At 37.6% G+C, this 23,186-nt stretch overlaps 1 long non-coding RNA gene across 2 annotated transcripts in view; it reads left to right on the top strand.

Annotated features, from left to right (window-relative positions):
- The first annotated feature begins 1,016 nt into the window (after positions 1-1,016).
- Positions 1,017-23,186, top strand: part of LOC113417037 (uncharacterized) — a 65,831-nt gene continuing 43,661 nt past the window's right edge. The window contains exons 1-3 of one of the 2 annotated variants that reach the window (XR_015750152.1): positions 1,017-1,193; positions 4,714-4,857; positions 14,011-14,064. This is a non-coding gene — a long non-coding RNA (uncharacterized LOC113417037). Of the gene's footprint in view, positions 1,194-4,713; positions 4,858-14,010; positions 14,065-23,186 lie in introns of those variants that run through there. The other variant, XR_015750151.1, reaches the window with a different exon arrangement.

Raw genomic sequence — 23,186 nt, 5'->3', positions numbered from 1 at the left:
AGCCCACCCCTGGCAATACCCAGAAACCACTCAGAGAATATTTCAGTTGACTCTAGCTTCTGTCATTTAGAAAATGTTCCCTGAACACAAAGGAAACTTTAAAAGAAGATTGTGCAAATTGCAAACTCACAGTTTATGGATAAATTTGCATTAATTGTTTGTACATTTTTGGAATGCTTAGAAACTAAGCATTTTTGATATGCTGATCCCAATAAAATAAAATAAAATAATGCATCAACTAAAGCCCCTTGGTACCATCAGAAATCTTGCTGTTCAGAGTAATTCACTTCTTTAATCATTATTTGGCCGACTGAATGGGATGAGCAGACAGTATGGTAAACCGCACCAAACTTGATTGCAGGAAATACGACTTCAGCAACAGAGTGGTCAATGTCTGGAATACTCTACCTGACTCTGTGGTTTCTTCCCCAAAACCCAAAAACTTTAACCTTAGACTGTCTACTATTGACCTCACCCCGTCCCTAAGAGGTCTGTAGGTGCCGTGCATAAGCACACCAACATGCTTACCGTCCCTGTCCTATTGTTTCTTTTATTTTTCTTATATGTATCCATTTTATGTATTCATAACTATGTTTATACTTATACCTGTTATCTTATAATTGCTTGACAAAATAAAATAAATAAATAAATAAATAAAGTAGCCCAAACACCATCAGGATATCATATCTTCAGATTCCATACCACTTGCACTGTTGAATGCTGTACTTTATGTTAACCCTTATGCTTCAGAGGGTTGAGCTGCAATCAGAAATGTCCCTTCTTTAAGCCAAAAAAGTTTGGCTTCCTTTGTGTCACTACTATTAGGAGAGACTTTTATGACTTCTTAGACACATGGCCCCTTTTAGCTTGCCAGCAAGGGTCAGGTCTAGGAACTTTTAAGTCTTCCTTCTTTTTTCAAGCTTCTTGTAAACAACAAAGCTTGAAGGCTATTGCAGTTCACAGGTCAATCAAACAGCACACAAGATAAAGAGCCTCCCGGGTGTCCAAAGTCCCCTGACATGGCTAACACAATAGCCAGCTGACCAAACAGCTACATATTACCCCAGGATAGAAAAAGTGACAGAAGTAGGCAGCTTAAGTCTGCCTGTTGTTTCAACTTTGATCTGACCGTACTCATTGCCTGGCCATGAGCTGGATAGAGGCACAATCTGAGGATAGTTCCCCAAATCATGGTAGGCCATGGTTTTTATATGCAGAATATCAACATTCTCTATTCTCTTAATTATTCCTTTGTTGCAGATGTGCAGAACAGTATTAGACTTGACAATACATCGTGTTTTTTTTTTTTAAAGAAATCAGATCTGAAAACACAGGAATTGCTTTTAATTGAATGATTCATAACTATTAGCTGCTAAAATAGTTTTATAGCTGCTAATGCAGTTCTGGGCCGCATCACCATAGGAATAGCATCAAGATCATGAGAAGTAATAGTACCATTCCATATTGCACTCGTAAGGCCACACTTGGAATACTGTGTCCAGTTCTCGTTGTCTTGATAGAAAAAAAGATTCTGAAGCCCTAGAAAGAGTGCAGAGAAGACGATAAGGGATCTGTGGGATAAATCATGCGATGACCAGTTAAGGGAACTAGGTATGTCTAGCTTAACAAAGAGAAGGAAGACATGATAGCTGCCTTGAGGGGCTGTCATAGATAAGAGGGAGTCGACTTATTCTCCAAAGCACTTGAGAATAGGACAAGAAGCAACGGGTGGAAGCTCATTAAAGAGAGATCCAACTTGGAACTAAGGAGAAATCTTCTGATGGTGAGAACAGTTAATCAGTGGAACAGCTTGCCTAGGAGAGTTATGGGTGCTCCATTGCATTATAAAGTTATAAAGAAAAGATTGGATAGCCATTTGTCCAGGATGGTGTAAGTTCTCATACCTTGGCCAGAGGGTTGGATTACAAGACCTCCAAGATCTCTTCCAAGCCGATGATCCTACTGATCAGCTTCTTTTAAGACATTTATGAATTGAATAATATCAAATTATAAAAAAAGATTAGGTTAGAAATAACTCACCAATTTTGCAACATCCAGAGAGAGGTAATAAAACACTGAAAAACCAACCAACAAAACAAGTAATCATGTAATAGGGTTCATAAAACTTTATAGATGGGGGGGAGGAATCTTTTGAGTCTAGAATAAAATTTGATTTCGATGTTAAAAACAATCCTCTTGTACCACTTCACTTCTTACAGTCTTTTTTTCATTTGTATTTCACTGTTTTAACAATACAAAAAAAAAAAACAACCCAAACCTCAAGTTCTTGAACTCTGAAACAGGTCTGTCCACAATCTGATATTTTTTTTATTTTGGGCCATTTTCTTACTTTTTAACGTTCAGCCAATCTGCCTTTCCCCCCCTCTACTAAATGCAAACAGGGTAGAACTCCGAGCTTAGATAGGGCATGATTAACAGCATGGCTTCTAAAGGCAGTCCAAGAAGGAAGCAGATGGAATGCAGCAAAGACAGGAAGAATTATTGTGGACAAAGGTCAGATGGATCAGAGCTGCATAAGATGATATCTGAAACCTGACACGTTCCAGGAATTTTTGGCACATTAATGTCACCTTAAAGAGCATTTATTGCATATCCCCAAAGCTATGCTGCATGTTAAGGTTCATGAATTCTATGCAAGTACATTTTGGATTTTTTTTAAAAAAATTAGGAACGGTGGAAAGTGAGGAGGTGGGAAGATTTACTGCTATTTGGTATGCCAACCAAATATCCCCACTGTTTTAGACTCAGGAGTATGTCTGCTCTGCTCCTAGATCTGCCCTCTAAAACAGTTTCTTTCTGTCGTGTGTTCAGGGTTTTTTGGGGTTTTTGGGGTTTTGGGGGGGCTTTCTCACAAGTCCACGCTAAAATGTTCCTTCATGGTCTTCAGATATTCCAGCATTGATTAAACGTATCTTTATACGTGTTTTCTAGTTTCTCTTTTTTCTCCATTTTCTATTTTCTCTCATTTTCTGATCATTCTCTTCTAAATTACAACACAATGTGAATTTCAATCCTAAATAATAGATTCTTGAACGGTTGCCAGTTATTCTCCATGTCTCATTTTCTACCAGACAAAACCAGGGGGGAGGGGAATAGGAGTTATTTTGAAAACATCTTTCTCGTTTTTTCTACTTTCATGGGACTCGGCAATCTCTTCTTCTCCCTTAAAGGTTCATTGTCCTCATCCCCTTTCTAGAGTCAGATTTACCTGCTTTCATGGGACACTCGCTCGGTGTTGGGTTTGTGGTGGGGAGAGGAATCATGACATTGTCACTAAAATCACCTTAAGTCATAACATGATCTGAAAGATGCAGGGAACTCAACCCTCAATTTGTGATGTTTTCCTTCGGATTCTTAAACCTTCTCTGCTTTAGCCCCGAATATTTTTTTTTGCTAGAGCAGATAAAAAGCAATAGTTGGTGAATTTGTTCCCACTGGCCATATTTCATAGGTCTGAGCAGATCTGAAAAGTTGCTTTGCCTGATTACTCAGTGGTGGGATTCAAAATTTTTTACTACGTGAACGTGGCTTGGTGGGAGTGGCTTGTTGGGCATGGCAGGGGAAGGATACCACAAAATCCCATTCCCTCCCCACTCCACTAACCTGCTTTCCAGCTCCGTTCTCCTGTGCAGGCCAACAAAAGAAGACCCAGCTGATCAGCTGGGACTTGGGAGGCAGAGAATAGATGGGGGTAGGGCCAGTCAGAGGTGGTATTGGCCAGTTCTCTGAACTACTCAAAATTTCCATTACTGGTTCTCCAGAATTGGTCAGAACCTGCTAAATACCACCTCTGCCATCACTCAATTAACACAGCTTCTCTGCATGTGCTATATAATAGGCTTCTCCTTTTCCTTCTTCCCTACTTTTCTTGAATCTGGACATGTTTTGTTGGGCTTTTGTGACCCAGAATACAACTGGATATAGGCAACCCTTGGAGCCTTTTTTTGTGAATCTGCTATGGACTTATGTGGGTGCATCCAATTATGGAACCCAGAAAGCAAGTAGGTAAGCTTGTTCCTTTTTGCTTGTTCTCTTCATATCTCATAAGGATATTCTTGGATACTCAGCTGATACTTTGCATTTTCTCTAAGCAAATAGGCACATTTTCAAACAAAGCCCTCAGCTGAAACCACCCACGTTTTTTTTCTGTTGGGGTTACAGAAACTTACAATATTCTACAGATGATGCTAGAGGCTCATGCTTCATTTAGCAGTATGCCAGTTTTTGATTTACTTTCTTAAAAAAATATATGAAGTAATGCTTCTAAAAAGTCAGGTAGGAGCAGGCAGTCTGGTAGGCACCAGAAAGTTCCTCATAGACATCAGGTTATCTAATAATTTTAATATAGCATTACTGTGGATTTGAATTAAAGTTACTATGTTTTCTGGTAAGAACATTATAGTTACCACATACTGTTAGTTGCAGCAAGGTGTGAAAATGTTTTTCCACATCTGTTTATTAGAAATGAAATAACCAGCAATTAGCTCAATATGTAAAATATTTTACTGCTCACATGGAAGCCTTTGCAAGAGCAAATTGCATGGAAATTCTTTAAAGGGAAGTGGTAAGTAAAATGGCGTCTACGGTCTTATTTATTTATTTTATTTATTATTTAATTTATTTCTGAGATCCTGTTCATTCTGTGAAGTTTAAACATAACTAACTCTTCATGTGGTGTCACTGTGTTTTCAGCTTGGTGAAATTCAGGTTTCTTTGAACTACAGGGAAATTGATGTGAAAGTTGTGTGAGAGCATCACTGGAGCTGGCTTGGGACCCATTCCAAGTAGATTGCGCCTGAAGGAGTCACAGAGTTTATAGTCATTCTTGGCAGCAAGGTAGGCATCAACTCCTGGCATCTTTGGACAGCTGCCCAACTGAGGCACTGATGGCACTTCAGGCAAGAGCAGAATCTTGCTGTCTTTTTAATTTCCTACCTTGCCCTTGTATCGCACCAGTCTTTCTCACAATGAGACATCCAGAGGGGACTAACACTGTCTGATACATAGGTCACTGCTAACCATGTGCAATAGCTTGACCAGGATCTCTCTATTAGATCTGGCATTGGCAGAGTAGCTTAGACTGGAGATCAGACTGATGTATATAAGTTTACCTGGAAATCAGACTGATGTGCGTGAATTAATATTTATATACATTGCCTTACGTATAAGCAACATTTAGATTGCTACAATATATTCTTTTATTATTTCTGGCCCTGGCTTTTGAGACAGAGGGAAAGGGTTCCCAATTCTTCCAGGAGATACAGCTGAAAAAGGGAACTCCATAATGATTTGCTTATTCATGTCAGAAGCACCACAATTAAAATAAGACATAATATCTATCTATCTATATACCACTCATGCATCATCACAAAATCTCCAGAACTGTAAAGCCTAAAATGACCATCAGAGCATTAGTATTTTGTATATTATTATTAACACGGTCTGATGCTAAGGAATTGTACTTCCCTACCCCACCTGAAAAGAAATCTGTTACAAATGAAAAACACAAGCAGAGGAGAGGAGTTTCAGTTTCAGTTTTAGTTTCACAGCACCAAGCAGCTTTAGTACAGAACAGCTAAGCTAAGCCACACCCAGGCTCCTTACTGTCTCTTTCTTGCTCACACAGCAAATATTGTTTCAGTTTCCAGAAGAATACCGATGGAGGCGGGTAGGCAGAGGCAGAATTTTTTCCCCCTTATTTTTTTCCCCTTATTTCCCCTTATTTTTCCCCAAAAGCTAAGCCTGACCACATAGTTTCGAAGCGAAGCATGGGTATCGAGCTAGTATGACATAAAATTTAAAATATAAAATACAAGATTAAAAGGTGTACATGTTAAATAATCCAGAAGCATCCAAAGAGTAAGGAGGCGCTCATTTCTATGATAGTAGCTACCTCATCTCTTCTCAGGCTGCTCATAAATTCATTCTCTGGGTCTGAGCCTTTTAAAAATGAAGTTCTCAGCTTCATGCTCTGCAATCATCATTGTTGCCAACAATAACATATGATCTGAGAACATCTAATCCATTGGATCCTTGAAGACTGTCCACAAAATTTAGTTTGATCTCAATGTGTATTATTTCATAGTCCAGGTTTTCACTGTGAGCCCTTGCCCAAAGATACGCCATTTGTAGAGGATGTGGGTTCTCAATTTCTGAGGTTTTTAAGAATAGATGGCACAACTAACTCCCTTCCAATTCTGTTATTCTGTTAACCACCCCTCAAGGATAGTTTATTGATTTCCATGCACATTGCAGAAAGTTGCTGCAGATGATCTTTGTAGTCCCTTCTGCCTTCAGCAACACAAAAAGCCATAATGGGTGAGAATTCTACAAGTTCAACGTCAATGTATCTGGAAAGCACCCAAGTTGGAAAGAATGTCTTAGTCAATGGGTGTATATTTGGCTTCTGTTATAAATCTTATTATATTGTCATGTACTATAGGAAACTATGCTTATTCTCAGAATTTATAGGTGTTGTTGCTTTTTCTTTTGGATGCTTTATGTTGGATCTTTGGCTCAATTATTCTTTTTTTTTACAGAATTTAGGAAAACTAGCCTGATCAACTCCTTACTAACCAAGGCTTCCAGACATTTGATTTATCACTGATCAGTTATAACCTGCTTGGAAATACTTGAATCTTTCTCAGAGATTCCATCTAATAATTTGCTTTTAAATTTCTTCCAACAATTTTGTTATGAGGTATTTCAGTGAGCATGTTTATGAAGGTCACAACACTGTTTTCCACAGGGAGTAAATTTGAGCTGGGGAGCAAATGACAAAAAAATGTGTAATACAAATGTTGTGGCTTATGATTTTCATCAGACAACAAAGAAACAACCATGCTGCTCACATTATGAAATCATAGTGGCTGTCTATAATTTTGGAATTATTTTGGCATGTTGCAGAGGCTGATGTTTTTGAAACAAAAACACTGAATGTATAATAAAGAAGAAAACTCTGTGTTTATTCTCAATTTGCAAATTGCTGGCCTGTGGGATTTACTACGTTAGGCCCATAAACATAGCCACTTTTCAGATACAATACTAATTAGCAAAATATAATTGATCGGAAGACCCCCATCTTCTTTAGTGAAAAAGGCCTCAGGGTTATAGTCCTCTAATGAATTCTTCATTAACTATCTTAGGGCATTAATAGAATAGTGTCACCCTCTTAATGTGGCCCACAGGCTCCATAAGTAATGTCATTTTCACGTGATAGAATGGCTGAGGCTTGATTGCTACAGGAGGAATTTCCATTCAATTTCCAATGAATTCAGCATGTCTGAATAATAGACACTTTGTGCTTTTTCTGAACTTGCATTATAAAAGTAAGTTAAAAGTTGTTATTCATTTTGGATTTTTAGTCAATATCGCTCAGGATAGCCAGAGACTGAAGTCATTTGTGAATTAGTACAAGTAATTGACTTACAACAATTCATTTAGTGACTGTTTGAAATTACAATGACACTGAAAAAAGTTACTTATGATAAAAAATTTTACACTTGTGACCGTTGCAATGTCCCCATGGCAATGGTGGGATTCAAAATTTTTTACTATGATTTCTGTGGGTGTGGCTTGGTGGGCATGTCAGGGGAAGAATACTTATCTCCATTCCCTCCTCACTCCAGGGAAAGGATACTACAAAATCCCCATTCCCTCCCCACCCCACTAACCTGCTTTCCAGCTCTGTTCTCCTGTGCAGGGCAACCAAAGAAGACCCAGCCGATCAGCTGGGACTTGGGAGGCAGAGAATAGGGTGGGGCCAGTCAGAGGTGATATTTGCCGGTTCTGCAAACTACTCAAAATTTCCCCTGCCAGTTCTCCAGAACTGGTGAGAACCTGCTGAATACCACCTCTGCCCCATGGTCACATGATTTATATTTGGATGCTTGACAATTCTCACATTTATGACAATTGCAGTGTCCTGGGGTCATGTGATCAACTTTTGCAACCTTCTGACAAGCAAAGTCAGTGGAGAGACCAGATTCACTTAACAAATGTGGCAAGAAAAAACGTAAAATGGGGCAAAACTCACATAACAAATGTCTCACTTGGCAACTTAAATTTTGGAATCAATTGTGGTCATAAGTCGAGGACTGTAGTGTACTGCCCCATAAAGATAGAATCAGTCAGAATTAGAATTGCTTAATTTGGGTTAAAACATGCTTATTTCCTGCTCTAGTCAGTATGAGAAGCTGCTGCACCTCCCATTTTGAAATATATTGTTCAAATTCAGATGCCATAAAGTTGAAACTTCTTTATCCATCTTGATGTATTGAGAAGCATTATTTTGTGTAGTGCAACTTTAATTTAATTTTTTTTAGGTGAGGATGTTAGATTATGGTTTTATATGCTCTGAGGGAAGCAGCATTGAAATTAATTGGGCTGGATTCCAAGTAAATAGGTTTGAAAATGAATTGCTAGTTTTAATCAGTGGCGTGTGTCAATTTTAAATGTGGAAACACTGTTTGCATTAACCTGATCACTTCATACTTCACTGTGTTCTATTTACATTCTATTTCCTTGTTTCTTTTCTTTATTTCTAATGAAATGAAAAGATTATGGATCCTCTGTGTTTGGCAATATGCTCCTTTTGTCTTTGTTCATATTTACTGAACAAACAAGATGTAAATCAGCAATAAAAACAATGTCAATGGAATGAAATAATAGCTCACAATAATCAGGTTCTTTTTTTGGTTCATGATAAGTATGCTTCAGGTATTGTGGTAATTCTGTTCAGATAAAGTTCTCATTATAAGCAAATGCTATAAATCACTCATAGTTACTTAAATAAAAAGCCACCATCTTCTCTGGAATAGTCTTGGTTTTAATTTAATGAACTATATAAGGCAGATTCACTTTCAAACCCCTGGAACTTTCTCCTCCTGTTCAGAAAAGGCACCAACCTCTTGTTTCTATATCACTTGCAACATCTGTAGCTCTTGATGGGCATCATCCATGAGTTGGATCCTCATTTGTACTCAATGTCAATGGTTTTCCAAGACTTCAGATTGGATATTTTCTGGGATATACTTGATCTTGAAAACTTTTCTATACCAGCATGTGTTCTACTGCTGAATTAGGCTTTTTTTAAAAAAATCTATATTATAAATATTTGCCCAATTTCCTATTGTTGTTTAAACATTTAATTATATTGTTTTAACCAAAGCCATGCATTCATGCTGTGATACTCATTGAGAAAGTTTGCAAAAAGCAATAAGAAATACTGTTCTCTATTTGCTGGAGATGGAGATCATCTTCTTCTTCTTCTTCTTCTTCTTCTTCTTCTTCTTCTTCTTCTTCTTCTTCTTCTTCTTCTTCTTCTTCTTCTTCTTCTTCTTCTTCTTCTTCTTCTTCTTCTTCTTCTTCTTCTTCTTCCTCCTCCTCCTCCTCCTCCTCCTCCTCCTCCTCCTCTTGCAATAAATGAACAATCAGCCATAATATCAAGCTGTACGTTCTTAAGATATATTGGATCAATCCATATCTTTTAAAAAGAGTGTATGCACCATCTCTTACACAAAAAAAAAAAATGAATGGTTTGGCATACCTTTCCTTTTTATGTGCATGTGTGTTTATGTGCACACAATTTTTTCTTTCACAATAGGAAACATTTGGATGTTAACGTGTCTTGATTGCAGTATGTAGAATCTGGATTTGAGAATGTCAAGAATAACATTGCTCTGTATTGAAGCCATGTCTGTAGAAAGATGACAATGCAGGTAGTCCTTGCTTACCGATAGTAGTTGGGACGGGGAACTCCATTGCTAAGCGATTCAGCTGTAAGATATGATGTCACATGACTGCTCTTTATAATGGCAGTTCCAGTTGACATCATCAAGCAAATCCCGTGTGTTTGTAGCATCCTGCATCACATGATCACAAATTTGGAACCTCCCACCGGCTTCCCCATTGACTCTGTTATTTGGAAGCTGGCAGTGAAGGTTGCAAATGTCAATCATGTTACTACTGCAATATAGTGGTGGGTTTCAAAGTGGTTTACCACCTGTTCAGTGGGCGTGGCTTGTTGGGTGCGCTTTGCACACACGCAGAGGCTTTCTTACTCACCTCCTGCAATCCTGCATTCTTCCTGTAGCTTCAGTAGCTGATGTGCAGCCATCTGCTGTGCCGCGCAAAGCACCTGCACTTCAAAAGCAGGGAATAAAGGTCAGTATGGGAGCCCGGGCAGGCAGGTGGGCCCAACAGCAGCTCATCTGGTTTGGTCTTAGCTGATCTTTAGTGCTACTGGTGCGCTCGAACCGGGCCGAACTGGTAGAATAGCACCACTGCTGCGATATCATAATTGTTGAGTAGGTTGCCAAGAATCTGAATTGTGATTATATGATTACAGGAACACTTCAATAGCTGCAACTAGGAGGACCCATCATAGGTACCCCTTATTCAGCATCATGGTGGCTTTCAACATTCACTGATGGAGTGGGTATTAAATGAGTACTTATCTGTAGAATATTGGTGTTGTACAGCCATTTTGTATATGGCAGTTCAGGGTTTGTTCACCAGATTCAAATATGTAGCCAAATGAAAAACAAAATAAATTGTTTCACTTGTTGCATTCAGAACGTCAACCTCTGACACTGAATTGTCTCACTGTTTTACTGAAAAGTATCAAGCCAAACAACCAAACATATATATTACGAACAGAACAGAACAGAACAGGAATAGAACAGAACAGAACAGGAATAGAACAGAACAGGAATAGAATAGAATAGGATAGGATAGGATAGGATAGGTTTGGATAGGATAGGATAGGATAGGATAGGACAGGACAGGACAGGACAGGACAGGAAAAGAATAGAATAGAATAGAATAGAATAGAATAGAATAGAATAGAATAGAATAGAATAGAATAGAATAGAATAGGACAGGACAGGACAGGACAGGACAGGAATAGAATAGAATAGAATAGAATAGAATAGAATAGAATAGAATAGAATAGAATAGAATAGAATAGAATAGAATAGAATAGAATAGGACAGGACAGGACAGGAATAGAATAGAATAGAATAGAATAGAATAGAATAGGACAGGACAGGACAGGACAGGATAGGACAGGAATAGAAATAGAAATAGAAATAGAAATAGAAATAGAATAGAATAGAATAGAATAGAATAGAATAGAATAGAATAGAATAGAACAATAACTTTGTCACTTTGAATGTACACTATAATCAGCATACATTGAAATCAAATTTAGCTCTCAAAAGGTCACCACCTCCAATATACACTATATGAACACAACAAAATAAATAAATAAATACAAAATTATGTATATGCCCACAAATATTATATGACACAGAGAAACAACACAGTCTAGTTTGGATGTATACACTCACATGGTGAGAAAAATGAATCTTGCGAGTTTACCAGATGGATGAGATATGGAACAAAGAGCTAAATTTTACTGAAGGTAGAAACCCAATGGTGCAAACCTGGCCAGTTATCCTAGAGTGAAATGAGATAGAAGACATCAGTGCAAAACACAACCATTTAAGACATTGTTAGGAAAAGGAAAAGCCCTGATAAGACCATATTTAATTTGTATTCTCTTAGTTACTATGGCAGCCAGGTTGCCATCAGATGTTATCTACAAATAAGGGTGAAGGGCTGATATTATGGCTGAGTCTGGCTTCATGAAGTCTTGATTGAATGATTGCCCTATGGGGAAAACAAATGGATTACACCCCTGTCAATGTGCATGACCAGACGATTAGGCTTTATTTCCAAAAGGTCCAAGGGAAACAATGTGTCCTTTGACCCTACAAAATTGCCTTTCAGATCAGCAGTGGTGGCAATTACAGATGTCATCTCGCCCTCTTCCCTTCCTTCTCTCCTGAAGTCAGATTGCAGCCCAGATACCAGTTTTCATCTGGCTTGTCTTTTCATCATGTTTGATTATACATAATTATGTTTTATTTGACTTTATTATTTAAATTGTTTGTAATTATTTGACTTCATTATGAAATCATATGCCTTTGCTTTGTAATAGGCAGAACTACCTTGAAATAAATGACAGGTTGCATTATGCAAAACCACCACCTGATTAATGTCAATAACAAAAATAGCAACAATATCCAATTCACGAGTAACACATTTGACTAACAATTCTAATAAAGCAGATATTCTTTTTATAAAACTCCTCAATTTTGAGTACAATCCCACACCTGCTTATTTAGAAGGAGGTTCTATTAAACTCACCGAACCATAATTTTACAAATATCTGTTATCCTACTTCTGTCTGAGCTCATTTTCCCAAACTGGAAGATTTAAAAATGAGGAAGAAAGGGTTTTTTTTTCAAGTACATCAACTGAATTTGTTCACAAGTCCAATTTCAAAGATGATTAAATGATAAAAGTGAAGTGAAAATATCCTTTATGCCACCATAAACATAGATGTGAGTTTTATTAGCCACTCATAGTTTGGCAACAATAATGTTGTCTGAATGCAGGATACAGGCTTCTTCTGCCTATTCAAATCACAGAATATAATCATTATTAGTAGATTAGTTTAGGATTAAATAGACAAGCCAGAAGTAGCAGCATTTGGTAGAGCTATGTGTAATATCTGCCAAGCAAGCCGTAAATTTCTAACTGCTCATGGAAACAGCAGAAGATTCAATTTATGTTTAAAATTTGAATCCTCATGAATTATACCATAGGTTCCTACACCTGCATTCTGTATAACAACCTAACTGTAGAAAAGTTAAGTACTAAACTTCCATCAAATGCTTTGCACAGACCAATCAGATAATATTCATAGGCTGTCTGTGGTAGGAATGGGGTACTTCAGAGGGGGTTTGAAAAGAGATTCCTTCTGAAAGAGATTCATTGCCTTCTCTTCTACATCTAAGACTCCAAAGTGTATCCACTGCACAAATCGCACTACTACTGGTGAATAGCAATAGCAATAGCTTTTAGACTTATACACTGCTTCACAGTGCTTTATGGCCTCTCTAAGTGGTTTACAGAGTCAGCATATTGCCCCCAACAATCTGAATCTTCATTTTACCGACCTTGGAAGGATGGAAGGCTGAGTCAACCTTGAGCCTAGTGAGATTCTGCAGACAGCTGGCAGTCAGCAGAAGTAGCCTGCACTACTATATTCTAACCACTGGACCCTGTTCCAAAATAGATGTTTAGCAAGAGGTGCCGAATGTTAATTGTTCCTCTCCCTCACAGTTCCCAAATGAGTTTAGATTTTTTTTTATTTTATTTATTTATTTAAAAAAATATATGACCACCTAACTTTGTCATGGTGACTCTGGGTGGCTGGCAGTAATAAAACCCCAAATATTAAACCCAATAGATCCCTATTCCGCTAGTGACAACATTCAAACAAACTACAGTACTTGATGGGCTCCATATCAACCTGGGCTCCCCAGACTTAATGTATTGGCGAAATGATATCTTCAGGATCTTTGGAAGAGTCATAAGATGAGGGTCAGTCTTATATCCATGGAGATGATGGTCCACAGGGAGGGAGCCACCACAGAAAAGGCCCTTCCTGGTCCCACTACATGAACCTCCTTGATGGAAGAGACCTTAAGATACCTTGCCTCCCCAATCTGGTGGGTCAGGTAGATGCAATTAATTCAAATTAATTATATTAAGTAAAGTAGATCAGGTCAATGTAATTAATTCAAATAAATACATTAATTTGTAATTCAAATAACTTAACCCCAAACCATGAAGGGCTTTAAAATAATACTGTTTGTTACTGCTCCTTGCAGATGATAGGAGTTATAATCCAGCTCATTTGTAGGGCAACGGTTGTGAAAGTCCATACGATAATATAGAAAGTAATTTAAAGGATCCTATAAAAAGGGTTGGGTGGGTTGGGTGGGATTTAGGCTTGGGAATATATGTGTTCGATGTGAAGTTCAAAGTGGAGTTTTCTAGAAGCACCAGAAAACACTTGTGTGCCTTTTTAATTGCTGTGCAGAAGCTTTTTTTTTTTTTCTCACTCCTGGATAGGCCAGAGGGAGTCAGAAGAGTAAACAAAACAATGCAGCAGTTTCACATTGCTCTTCAAAGGTAAGGACTGTGCAGCGCAAGAATGTCTGCAGGGGATGATAAAAAAACCAAAACCAAGATGCACATAAAAACAGGCAGCGTTTTGATCTCACTATCACAGTTTCCATCCTGATGTTTTAATCATACCTTGCAGACATCCCTGGTTGTCCACCTTCATGCAAGATACCCTATAAGAATAGAGGGAATGACTTCTTCTGGAAGCAAACTGCTGGTCCATGAAAATATGAGCCATAATACTTAAAGGTTCCTTGCTTCTTGCATTGATTTGGATGCAACAGATTGACCTGGCTATCCAGTCTGGAAAGTGCATCGTCCCTCTTGTATATCTGCACACACAATTTGTTACAGTTTGCAGCAGAAATTCAGATCCAGAAAAGCACACACAGATGACTGATTCAGCAGGATTCATTAACTTCTTTATATACATAATAATATATGAGTAAATGTACAATACCAATAGCAGACTCTTTTAACATGGTAGTAGATAGAGGCAAAACATAAGCAGCAGCTTCAGAATTCAGAACACAAACACACACACTGAAGTGCCACACCCAAGCTTCTCCTAGTTTCAGTTTCCAATTCACCTCCCATTGGCTGATCTGTTACCATGCCTATTCACTGGCTGACTTTGTTACTAAGCTCTATTCCAGTTCATGAATATACTCTGGCACAATTCCAGTAAGTAGAATAGAATAACAGAGTTGGAAGGGACCTTGGAGGTCTTCTAGTCCAACTCCCTGCTTAGGCAGGAAACCCTACACCACTTCAGACAAATGGTTACCCAGTCTCTTCTTTAAAACTTCCAGTGTTGGAGCGTTTACAGCTTCTGGAGGCAAGTTGTTCCTCTGAGTAATTGTTCTAACTGTCAGGAAATTTCTCCTTAGTTCTAAGTTGCTTCTCTCCTTGATTAGTTTCCACCCATTGCTTCTTGTCCTGCCCTCAGGTGCTTTGGAGAATAGCTTGACTCCCTCTTCTTTGTGGCAGCCCCTGAGATATTGGAACACTGCTATTATGTCTCCCCTAGTCCTTCTTTTCATCAGACTAGACATACACAATTCTAGCAACTGTTCTTTATATGTTTTAGCCTCTAGACCCCTATTCATCTGTTCAGGCAAATTTTGTTCCCAACTCTGTTATTTCCACAGACAATATGGTGAAGATGACCCAACTGGCAAGGACCAAGAAACGGAATGGAGGATGAGAACAACAGCTATGTGTACGTTCATAACAAATCATTCTTTAGAATGATTCACCTGTGAGGGAGGGTGAAAAGGGGGAATATACTGTGTAGCAGCTTTGTTTGCTTTAAGAAATGTTAGTCTTTCTTTATGACTCATTTGTTCCATTATTTGGAATGCCTGGGCACTGATTTCGAAGAGGATTATGGATCAGAACACCACTTGGAATAGGATGTCTCTGCCAGAGCAGATACATATAAAGAGAGATTTTTAAAAAACCAAATATAAAAACATCCTCAAACTCCAGTTTCTTTGGAAATAGACACAAACAAATAAATTTAAGTAATTAATCAAGAGGGAGTTATATTTACTACTATATGAAAGAAATGGAAAAACTCAAAAAATGTTATTTTTTTTCTACTGGTTGATAAAACCTAACAAATACAGGTCTGCAAAAAAAATTCTCATTTAGCAGTAAGCACTGTACCGCAAATATGTTTTAAAAAGATAAACTGAACAATACAAAAAGGACAAGGTTGCATTATAGATTATTGTGTGAACAAGAGTAGGAAGTATTTTTTTTTAATCATGAGCTGCAAACTTTTTCTTCCTAATTATTTTTGGCCCCTGAAGGCTGCAGAAGGCATGGGGGTGATGTTGTGGCACCAGTACCTTGTCTAGACATGTGTTTAATGTTAATGTTTGCTTTTTTGAAAAAGGGAAAAAAGTTTTCATATTAACCTTTATTTCATCAGAAAAAGTCCAAATAATTGCAGGTCAATGGTGTTGTAGGGCAGAGGTCTCCAACCTTGGCCACTTTAAGACTTGTGGACTTCAACTCCCAGAATTCTGCAGCCAGCAAAACAAAGCTGGCTGAGGAATTCTGGGAGTTGAAGTCCACAAGTCTTAAAGTGGCCAAGGTTGGAGACCCCTGTTGTAGGGTGTGAGGAGTTAAAATTGACAAGAGAGTTGTCAGAATATTGGGATATCAGACTTTTGTACATGTGTCAATACATATTGAGTGGGAATGCATGGTGATCTTCCAACCATCAACTTGCTGATTTTCATTCTTCCTTGCAGATGCTTTCAGTGGTCAAATTTGGTGGACGTCTACAAAATGATTTTATGGGGTTAGGAAATGCAAGTTCTCCAGCCTGTACCTCACAATTTCACTATCACTGTTTCTAGAGTTAGCATTGTCAGCCTATAATGAGGTTTGGTCATAGAAATGTATCCAAGACTTCTAATATTTCATCAATTCCAATCAAAATCTTCAAAGAGATAGAAGTTAAAAATGAATTTAATGTTTAACTGTAACAGCAACAAATGATGGGCTCTTCATTAGATGTTTGAAGTGAGAGGCTAACAACCATCATATGGAGACTGCATGCTCTGACTCTGAAATTTAACCTTAATAGAAGTTAAGTTGTGCAGTGTATAGAGAGTTCTAAGTCCTTCTTTGACCCTTTCTGATTATATGTGTTCTTTTTTTTTTTTTTGAAAATTTTATTTGGGTTTTCACAAAAACAAAATACAAATAAAACATCTTTTTTGAAACTAGCATGGTCCCAGGTTATCACTTCTTCATACAGACACCAAACTCAATTTCATGCTCATTTTTATATTCTATTCCATATCTTATTACTGTTTTATATTTTCTACATAGTTTTTCCCCTCTTTTAATTTTCTCAAGTTTATTTTAATTATCTCATCTCAATTCAAATCATTATATTTATACTTTTGTCTGTCCTGTTTCAATTTCATATTATCTTTTCTTATTAAACAAATTTTTCCCTGTAGTTACCAATTGGAGTATGACATCTTTATATCTTTTAATTTTATTTATTTTTTATTTATTTTATTTTTATTTTTATTTATTTATTTGATTTGTCAATTGTTTACAAGATAATAAGTACAAGTGTATACATAGTTGTGAATATATGAAATGGGTACATATAAGAAAAATAAAAAAATAAGAGAAACAATAGGACAGGGACGGTAGGCACGTTGGTGCGCTTATGCACGCCCCCTACAGACCTCTTAGGAAAGGGGTGAGGTCAATAGTAGACAGTCTAAGGTTAAAGTTTTTGGGGTTTGGGGAAGAGACTACAGAGTCGGGTAGAGTATTCCAGACATTGACCACTCTATTGCTGAAGTCGTATTTCCTGCAATCAAGTTTGGTGCGGTTTACTTTGAGTTTGTATCTGTTGTGTGCTCTTGTGTTGTTATGGTTAAAGCTGAAGTATTCATTGACAGGTAGGACATTGCAATGTATGATTTTATATACCATGCTTAAGTCGGACCGAAGACGGCGTAATTCGAGGTTTTCTAGTTTTAGAATTTCGAGTCTGGTGGCGTAAGGTATTCTATAACGGGTAGAAGAGTGGAGAACTCTTCTTGTGAAATACTTCTGGACTTTCTCAATTGTGTTAATATCACATACGTGATAAGGATTCCAGACTGATGAACTATATTCGAGTATTGGTCTAGCAAATGTTTTGTATGCTCTGGTTAGTAGTGAGATATTACCAGAGAAAAAGCAACGTAGGATTAGGTTAACAACTCTTAATGCCTTTTTGGCTATGTAGTTGCAGTGAGCTCTAGCACTTAGATCATTAGAGGTGAGTATTCCCAGGTCCTTTACAGAGCTTGGGTCATCAACAAGATCTTGACTATTCAGCTTGTATTTTATTTTCTGATTTTTTTTACCAATATGTAAGACAGAGCATTTATTTGTTGAGATTTGGAGTTGCCATATGTTAGACCATTCAGATACATAGTCTAGATCTTTTTGAAGGGTAGTAGTATTGTCTGTGGTATTGAACAGCTTTACATCATCAGCGAAGAGAACGCAATTGCTCTTGATATGATCACAAAGGTCGTTTATGTAGATTATGAAGAGAGTTGGTCCTAGAACACTGCCTTGGGGAACACCACTATTGACAGGTACTGGATTTGATAGGGCGTTCCCAATTTTGACCATTTGTTGTCTGTTTGACAGGAATGCTTCTATCCAGTTATTCAGTTGTCCAGAGATACCATAAGATTTTATTTTTAGGAGTAGTTTGTCATGTACCACTGAATCAAAGGCTTTGTAGAAGTCTATGTAGATTGCGTCTATTGCTTTGCCCTGGTCGAGTTGTGTAGTCCATATGTTTTTGCAGTGTAAGAGTTGCAGATTACAGGATAGTTTTTTTTCTGAAACCAAATTGTTTATTGGAGAGTAGGTTGTTTGTCTCTAAATGGAGGATGATGGATTGGTTAATAATTGATTCCATGACTTTACAGGTGACGCAGCATAAGGAAATTGGTCTGTAATTTTCAACTAGGCTTGGGTCTCCCTTTTTGAAGATGGGAATGACTGTGGCTTGTAACCATAGGTTGGGCAAGGAGCTGGTTCTGAAAGATTTTTCAAAGATTATGCTTAGAGGTTTGGCTATGGCAGCGGATAGTTTTCTTAAGAAGTAGGCACATATTCCATCCGGTCCAATAGATAGAGATGGTTTTAGGTTGTGTAGTGCTTTTTCAACGTTGTCTACTGTAAAATCGATATGTATTAGATCATTATTGTTGTCTGTGGTACGGCTAGGAAACATTGGGCATGATCCATTACTGTTTACAAACACTGAGCCGAAGAATGTGTTAAAGATGTTGGCTTTAATGGTGTCGTCGCTGCAGTCTTTACCATCAGGTCCTATCAAGGGAGGGATGGACCTTGAGTCTTTTAGTTTGTTGTTTACAAAATTGTAAAAAGCACGGGTGGAATTGGTGCTTAGAAGGTTTTCCTCTTGTTTAATGTGGTAATTGGTGCATTCGGTCTTTATCTGGTGGCATAAATTTTTGTATCGGTTTTTGAAATTAGCAACGTGACCAGATTTGTTTTTCCGCCAGAGTGATCTCTTTTGGATTGAAGTTTCCTTATTGATATGGGTAATCTGCTTTTTTGTTTTGTTTTTGGAGTTGTTGTTGGAACATATAGTTTGATGACTCTTTTGACTTCAAGTAAAAATATGTTGTAATGGTCTTCAACAGTATTGCATCCAGTGAATAGAGATTGCCAATCGAGGGATGAGAGATCGTTATCTATAAGATCATAGTTGCCTTTTTTGAAGTTACAACTAGGGATGACATCGTTGTGGTGATTTTTGTGTGGACGTATGTTGAGGCAAAAGTCAATCATATTGTGATCACTACTGGAAAAGGGTTCTTTGGTTTGTATTCGGTAAATTAAATTCAAACTATTGCAGAAGATGAGATCGAGGCAGTTGTTCAGTCTAGTGTTGTTGGTTACTAGTTGTTCAAGACCTAGATTTGTAATAGCATTGTAGAAGGTTGTGTGTATGATTTCAGTTGTACAATTATTTAGGGTCCAGTCAATATGAGGTAGATTGAAATCTCCAAGAAAGATAAAAGGGTATGGGCAGGATGTAGCCCATGTTAGTAGTGTATTTAGCTTGTTTACATGTTCGATGTCATAATCAGGTGCTCTGTAACATAGTAAGAATCGAATTGTGATATTTAAGGATAGTTCACAGATGATGGTTTCAGGAAGGGCAAGCTCCTGGGTAACTTGGATATTTTTTTAGATGTAAGGATTTTTTATAGAATATAGCAACACCACCTCCTCGACGATTTTCACGATCTGATCGGTAAACATGATAGTCTCTTACTGTGGTAATGGAGTCGGGGAGAGATGCATTGAGCCATGTTTCACAGACAAATATAATGTCGAAGTTAGCCATATTTAAGAGGATGAGAAATTCAGGTATTTTATTCACGAGGCTTCTTGCATTGAGTAGTTTGCATTTAAGTCCGGCAGCAGTTGGGATTGAGGTAGTTGGGATTGAGCTAATTTTAGCCATTCAAACTCTTATTTAAGCTTCAATGTATACCTTTAAGATTATAGCATTCAGTATAATACATAACTTCCAGTCGGATTCTGCTTGGTACATTCTTAAAATACACACTATATTCTTAAAAATAAAAAATTACATATATATATATGTAAATAAAGCACACATTCCATTCCAATTCAATTCTATCATTAATATTCATTAAAATCTTAAAATCTTAACATCTTTAACATTTCTTTCAAATTAAATATTATACTTCCTTGGGAACACTTATAAACTTTCCATAGTTAATTCTTTTTTTCCCCCATATTTCTCACTTATATTTTTATAAATCATTACTAATAATTAAAAATGTTCCCATTTAATTCTCTCAATCATTTTAATTCATTTATTTATTACCAAACATTCAACTACCTTACAATAAATATTTTATCCATCATTTTAATTATATTTTCTAAAATTATTTCTGTTTGTAATATAACAATGCTATCTTATGTACCTTTGCAGAATCCCTTTTGCAATTAAATTTTCACCCATTATCTCTAAACAAGCTTATGGTTACAATCCTTATCTCTTTTCCCTGTTTCTCCATTTCTTGTTTCTGTCTTTTACAGCTTCTTTTCCTTGCCTTCTTCCCCCTCTTCTTCCCCCTCCCCTTTTTACCCCCTCGTCTCTCTACTTCTAACTCTCATCTGTAATCCCCTCTTCTGTTGCTTTCTAATATTATACTTATCTTTCAAATCATTCTTCTTCTTTTTGGTTGTTTTTTCTAGTCTTAAACCTTTCACTCTCTTTCCCCCTTTTCTTTTCCCCCCCCACTTAAAATTATTTGATCATTAAAGATGGCTTCTTCTTTGTCCCAATCTTCTTGTTCTGCAAGCATTTCTTGTTGTTTCTCATAGTTCCAGATCTCCATTTCTAACAATTGAAATACGAAGCCAAAAGAACCTCTCCCTTCTTGTGCATCTTCTTTCCATTTTTTAAGTTCCATTTTCAGTTCTTCTAAGAGTGATATCATTTTAAAAACTTTTAAACAACCACCCCATTAATTTTAGTCATCCAGATGTAAAAACCAAAAATCACCAAGTAATCCAAATAATCCAAGGCTGTTTCTTCTTGCTTCTTTTTTCCACTTTCTCTTCCTGGGGTTCTATTATTTTGTTACCAAGTTTCAATTAAAACGTATCTTTGAGGAACCTTGTTAAAATTTCACTGTAAGTTCCTTTTAGTTACAGTTCCATTCCTTAGTTCCAGGCAGTCTCCTCCATTTTTCCAGATCCTGCCCTTTTATTCTTTTTTTCTCCTTTCCTGCTTTTTAAAAACTTTTAAATATCCAGAAATCTTTATTTTCCCTTTGACTTTTATTTTCAGCTTAGATGCCTATTAATGTCAAAGTGGATTTTTTTCAATTTCTTGCTTAAGTCTCTTAGCTGTCAGTATAAGGAAGGGAAGAAAAAAAACCTAATCCTTTCCCTTCTCTCTCTCCTTCGCAGCTTCAAAATCTTCTTTGGGAACAATGTTATTAAATTTAAATTCCAGGGTACCTTATTTGTTGCTTTTGCTGTTTGACCCGGTCAACCAAAACTTTCTCTTATCTTCCTCCTGCACATTCTTTTCTGGTCGAGTTCTTCTTTGTGGTGGCCATTTCTGACCACCGCTGCAACCGCCTTCGGGAAAGGGAGTAACGGCCAGCTGGGGAGGAGAGATGCAGCTCTCCTCAACCCTGCAGGCAGTCTCCCCCTTCTTCACCACCTCTACGGGGTGGCTTAGCCCCGAAACCAGCCGGCTCGGGGCGCTCCAGCGGCAAGCACGGATCGAAGCCTCGCACAGACGAGGCTTTGGTCTGTCACTGAAGAAGCTCAAACCGGAAGTCCCTGGTTATATGTATTCTTCTACTTTCCCAAAAAATGATAGAACATTCCAGGGAAGACGAGAACAGTGAGTTGTGCTTGACTTCAGGAAAATAGGACAAGCATAGTTCCCCTTCTAATTTCTCTACAAAGTTGGGAAGGACAGAGTACACAATATCCAATGATATGGAGACCATCTATGTATAGGACCAATATATGAAGCCCTGGATGTCAAGATTGAACTGCTTTGCTTCTTTCAAACTTAATGTTTTTCAACTTGCCAATGAAATGGCGGGAGGGAAATGGAATGTGGAGAATGTATGCAGAGATCATGAGAGCATAGACCCAGCAAAGTCACCGCTGCAGGTGCTTGAGAAAGAGATGGGCCATCCTCATAGCAAAAGACCATCTCATAATTGGACAATGTGATCAACCAGATCACATTGTCCAATGTGATCTGGACAAAATATTGTTTAACAGGGCAAGCATTTGTGCAGGAAACCAAAGCTGGTTTTGTTTCTTCAGTAGCAACATGGTGTATCTAATAAGATTTTAATTTGGGGGATTCAATTCTGCTGAGAGTGTTTCCTTGTTTTGGGTTTGCTAATTGGACAGTTGACACTGGGATCTATATAATGTCCAGCCCTCAGGCATTCAAGCAAATGCATGGAGGGTGATAAGATCTTCCAGATTGTATTGGTGGGACGATATTAACAAACACAAATTGTACCATTTAAGTTTGATCAAAGAATAAAGCTGAAATGTGTTATCAATCCAATTAATTCACTCCTTGTTTTTATCTTTGGACCAAATAATGCTTATCCTTTCAAGGAAGGCTCGAAAAACGTAGCCTTCATGCAGCATCAGAACCTGTAAAAATCCACTCAACCATCCCTGCCAATTAAAGGCTACAGGCCTGACCTTTGCTAGGTATTATTTCCCTAGCTGTTACTAGAAAACTAGGTTCCTGTTGAAGGGAGGATATCTTAGAGGACTCAGTGAGAGCAGCCTGCCACCATTGGTTTGGTAAATCATTAGCTTGTTAAAAGATAGCTGAAAATATGCCAGTAACTCAGGACTATGAGTGGGAGGCAATCTTTCCTGTGTAGTAGTGTATCAACCCTCATTTTTAAAAGGCAAGTGACAAAATTAAGTCATTTCCATGCATCCCATGACATAGCTTCAGCAAGCGTAGAGTTCATGCTGGAACCTTTGCCTGTTAGTCTGTTCTTTAT

This window comes from Notechis scutatus, chromosome 1 (genome assembly GCF_049901735.1).
Source record: "Notechis scutatus isolate UNSWTSFEM ecotype Mainland chromosome 1, rNotScu1.2, whole genome shotgun sequence".
NCBI lineage: Eukaryota > Metazoa > Chordata > Lepidosauria > Squamata > Elapidae > Notechis > Notechis scutatus.
Note: the sequence above shows the minus strand (reverse complement) of the source record. Positions and strands in the feature narration are given on the sequence as shown.